General features: G+C 37.3%; 1 long non-coding RNA gene across 1 annotated transcript; it reads right to left on the bottom strand.

Annotated features, from left to right (window-relative positions):
* Window positions 1–200: 200 nt before the first annotated feature.
* On the bottom strand, window positions 201–4632 carry LOC104957702 (uncharacterized). The gene is made up of 2 exons (XR_799689.1): window positions 4394–4632; window positions 201–1893 (listed from the first exon to the last, which is right to left on the bottom strand). It is a non-coding gene; the product is annotated as an uncharacterized lncRNA (long non-coding RNA).
* Window positions 4633–4994: the final 362 nt, after the last annotated feature.

Here is a 4994-nt window from a genome sequence, read left to right as displayed (position 1 = left end):
GCTTGAAATTGTTTTCTGGACTTTTATTTTCCTTTAATTCAGTAAATCTACATATTTCATGGAATAATCCCAGATAATTGTTTTAAAAAAGGTACAAAAAATGTGGACAAATGAAAGACTAGAACAATGACAAGAAAAAGGAGATATAACAAATATTCCAACACAAAAATCCACAGAAAGAATCAGATTCCAGTCAATTATTAGTTTGTATGGTATTTCTCATCCAGTCTTTATTGATTTATGAAACAGTACAAGGATAAAACACGTTGTTTAAGTAACGTATGTAGCTATGAAGTGCATCTTGTGATCTGGCACTACTCACCTGTTCACTGAGACCTTAGGGATCAAAGGCTGCTCTCTGTCAGTGAGCGAGGGTCTGCTGGGATGTGCTGCTGCCCTCCAGGGAAGGCAGTAGGTTGTACAGTTATCTCCTGATGGGGTAAAATCACAACCCTGAAACCACACAACCTACTACCTCACCCTGTACGAACACCATAAGTCCCACCTGGTCACCGTGTGAACGTAGACACGACTCCTGTGTTGCTATCACATAAATACAGCCAGGTTAGTGATGACTTCAAATGACACGTCCTGCTAATGGACGTATTTTGTTCATGCATTTCAAATTATAATGTACATTCCCAAAGATATTGATATTGAAGTGACTGTTATTTTGTATATATTGATTGTTGTGTTTTTGATCTTAATGTGTGCATATGGGTAAATGTGTCTATTGATTGTGTGTATATAGGATATACATATTTTATACATATCTGTGTATTGTATAATTGTATTTTTGTATTCGGGATTGTTGAAAACTTCATTTCGATCTCTCTGTCTGTACACACAAACGGAAAGATTGACATTAAAGTTGACTTTGACTTTGATAATGACCACATTTAAAGTAACAGACTCCTAATTTTACATTTTAAAAACAAAAACATTGTTAAAAACTCAAAAAAACTTCTATATTTCAGAAAAACACTCAAATCTAATAGCTAATTGCTAATTGTAAAATACAAAACATTAGGTACATATTCCTTATTACATAGTTTACATCCTATTATCTACTTATTAAAAGTCTTATCATTTAGGGATAATCACCACATTTGTATATGTATAAAAACAGATTTCCATTTTTCCTTTTTGACGATGATGATGATGCTGCCTTCACGGTCGCTTCAGGAAAGACAGTAAATTGTATAGTCATCTTACAGCTCGGGATTGACCCTAAAACTATACAACCTACTACCTCACCCCAAAGGATCGTTTATCTCCTGTCGGTGGTCCACCTGCAGGATTTGATGTAATAAAAATACACTTTTCTTTAGGGATACTATATGAAAGAGATATTTGCTGATAGTGCCTGTGAGCTGCAGTCAGAACAGCTACTAAGTGGGCATTTGAGTAGAGATTATCTGGTCAGGAGTAAATCCACATGCTCATGAATTATTACCTACGCAGAGCAGCTCATGGTTTTGCTCTGGTTTGGCCTGACTGTTTGTCAGCAGGATTACGGGAAAAACTACTGGCTTAATTTTCAGGAATTTGGTGGAGGGGTGTAGCACGGGCCCAGTAGGAACCCATTTAATTATACACAACCATTATGAGATTTCTTTTAGCTATGGGTTCATCGACACGATACTGTATCCACGTTATTTTACCAGATTTGAAACTGAATTTAGAAAAACTTCTGATGTTTTTAAAACTATTTCACACCTCTTTCTTACGTTTTTTCTATGAATCGAAATTCAAATGTGTTTTATTTTAGGTGAAGTTGTTTATTAGTATTGTTTTTTAATTTAGTTAGTTAGTTAGTTAGAATGCTTCCTGGATGTCTCTCCTCCTCAGGTGAGAGCGGTCTGTCGGCGCCTCCTCTCAGGTTTCCTCCGCCTGATGGAGACAAATGAGGGGAGAGAGTGAGCTGCTGCCGGGCGTTCGAGTCACACTTTCACCTCTCGTCTTACACATGAGAACCACGCAGAGCTCCACTGAACCTGCGCCCTGCAGATGAGCATCAGCCTGTACGTGTGTTTGGATCAAAGTTCAGCTTGTGGTTGTTTTGGGGGAGTTTCCTCGACACACACATCTCTACAGGAGCTGCCTGATGTCCGGGCAGTGAGGTAAACAAAAGACCTTCATCTCACTCCATTTCAAAATACTGTTTTAAAATAAAAACCGTTCCTGTTACTGGATGTGGATTCATATCTTGTGCATGCTTCTGAATTAATGTTAAGTTATCTTTGGAACTCTACTTTTGCTGAAGCAACGTAAATGTCCCGACTGTGGGATGATTAAAGGTTTTCTGATTCTTTACTTCCACTGTTACAGTGCCATGTATCAGGTGAAAACCAGAGGTGTTATGTAGCCAAGTACTATACTTAAGTAAAACATGTAGGAACTTAACTTAAGTATTTTGCTACTTTATACTTTTACTTAATGCACACAATGTATAACAATATGTTTTATTTTTCCTTTTTTTATTACTGCCGATTTTTATTCCATTCCATTTCTATGTAAATACTGTTATGTTTTTCACATTTTTCTAGTTCTCTATCTGTGTTTTTAATTTGGGTTTTACTTTTATGTATGCACCACGACATCAAGATAAATTCCTTGTACGTGTCAATCTACCTGGTAATAAACTAGTTACTTTGCAGATTTAGGTTATGAATACAAAATATAAATTCATTATATATATAGTTATAGTTTAAGCTACCCAGTAGTCGTGTATAAAGTCATTCAAATTAACCCCACCTTTGCCAAGTCCAACATTGAAGTGATGAACACATTAATGCACCGATAATATTAATACATTTAATAAAGTCATTTAAATTAGTGGTTGATTGTTCTTAAAATGGCTATTCTGCAAAACCTTTTTTCAAGTACAATTTTGAATGCCGGATTTGTACCTGTAACTGAGTATTTTTACACTGTTGTGTTGCTATTTTTGCAGTTTTTCTTCAACCACTTGTTAAATAACAGCAAATTACACGCAATATTTATATTCTTAATTTACCTCTGGTGGTATCGGATTAGATTTTGAAATGTATGTGATTCCTACCTTTGTCCTAAAACAATGTAAGTGTCACAGTTTCTGCAGATAGTCCACAGACCTCGCCGCAAAAAATCTTAGTCGGAACTACTTTCTGCCCAGAAAATAGTTCCTACATTAGCTCGTTATGAGGTTAATGCAGAGTAAGTGGTCATTTTATTTTTTACACCGGTTCGATTCCTACTGTGACGTATTTTTAAATAAAAATCCCTGGAGAACGCTGCATTCCGTACTGCTTCAACAATAGGAATCTGTATCATGTTTCTTTGAACCTTTTAAATAACGTGATGTTTTGAATTAAAGTGTTATCAGAGTATATGCTATCTGTTAAGACTATAATGTTAACTAATGAGAGGTGTAACTGAAACACCCTCCAGCTCGTCTGCCCCTCAAATATTTTGACAGACGGCGCCACAAACTGTAAAACTGTGTTCAACTGTCACAAATGATCCTTGAAAGGATTTGAGATGAACCGCTCGACTCTTTGAAGTAAGTAAGCGCACCCTGTGTGCCTGGAGGATTGGCATAGTATAAATCAAAAGAAATTGGATTTTCTTTGGGGTAATTGAAACTTTTGATGTAACGGCAAACTCACAGAGATATCAAATGAATTAAACGTGCATCTAAAATGATTTATGTGCCTTGGATGTACATCTTATATAGTGTTAAATATGAGAACCACCCTCACTTTCAAGGCTCCTGCAGTTGACTGGAACCACCAACAGGTGTCATGTCTCCCCCAGTGTGTGTGTGTGTGTGTGTGTGTGTGTGTGTGTGTGTGTGTGTGTGTGTGTGTGTGTGTGTGTGTGTGTGTGTGTGTGTGTGTGTGTGCAGAGCAGGATTCGTCACAATGAGGCCTTTGTGTGTTTCCGGGTGCCAGCCGCTGTGCGCTGTGTACTGTTTCCCTCTAATCTTCATTTGACCTTTAGGCTGACGGCTTTTCTTTCCCCTTTTTTCCCCGACTAATTTCCTTTGAGGAGATTAAGTTTGAGCCGCTGGTAGAGACATACTGATTCAGAAGACACGAGAGAACGCGCCGGAACCGGATTTTGATGGGATGCGTCACTCACTGTTTGTGTATGTGTGATGGGAACGACGTGATTGCGTTCAATAAACGAACGACAAACTGTGGTAATTGTGTTGCGTGCCTGCAGGCCGCTGAATGAGGAAACCGAGGGACGCAGATCTGACCCATAGATTTCAGAATTATGTGGCATGCACACACAAACGGACTCAAACGCACCATTGAGTGTAAAGTCAATATATCCTTGGATTAAATTAAATGTATTTTGAAATACAAGATTGTGGTTATACAAAATATAGAAAGTTCAAACTCACCTTGATTGTATCGTAATTCCCAAAGAATGAGGCTGCACATGAAAGAGAAAAACAGACACGTAAATATAGTTATACTTACAGACATACACGTCTATACACACACACTCATACACACACGCCAAGGTGTCCATGTAGCCCTCAGGTCATAAACCTGCCAAGCAGCTACTTGACTGTCTCATTAGAGCTGATGTTACACATGTTACAGTGATCACTGCTCAGAGAGCTGCTGTTGAATCACTGAGACCATTAACTGCCAATAAGAGATATATGTCTCAGAGAATAGCAGAAAATGACCAGTGGGATTTATTTTACTGTGTGTTTTTAATAAAGTATTTTTTTCCATATTGAATATTTAAGATGTATTACTTTTTTAGTAATCCAAGTTCTTAATATATATTGAAAATATAAAAGGTCATAATTAGAATAATTAAATGAAGCTACAAATAATATCTAATTTATTTGTTATAGTTACAAATCATTTTCAATGCAATGTACAATTTTACATGAATTAATAGAGACACACACACACACACACACACACACTCACACTCTCTCTCTCTCTCTCACACACACACACACCCACACACCAACAAACCCCAGG

This window comes from Notothenia coriiceps, unplaced genomic scaffold (genome assembly GCF_000735185.1).
Source record: "Notothenia coriiceps isolate Sejong01 unplaced genomic scaffold, NC01 NC01_scaffold00027569, whole genome shotgun sequence".
In the NCBI taxonomy this organism is placed as follows: Eukaryota; Metazoa; Chordata; class Actinopteri; order Perciformes; family Nototheniidae; genus Notothenia; species Notothenia coriiceps.
This window is presented reverse-complemented; position numbering and strand designations above follow the sequence as displayed.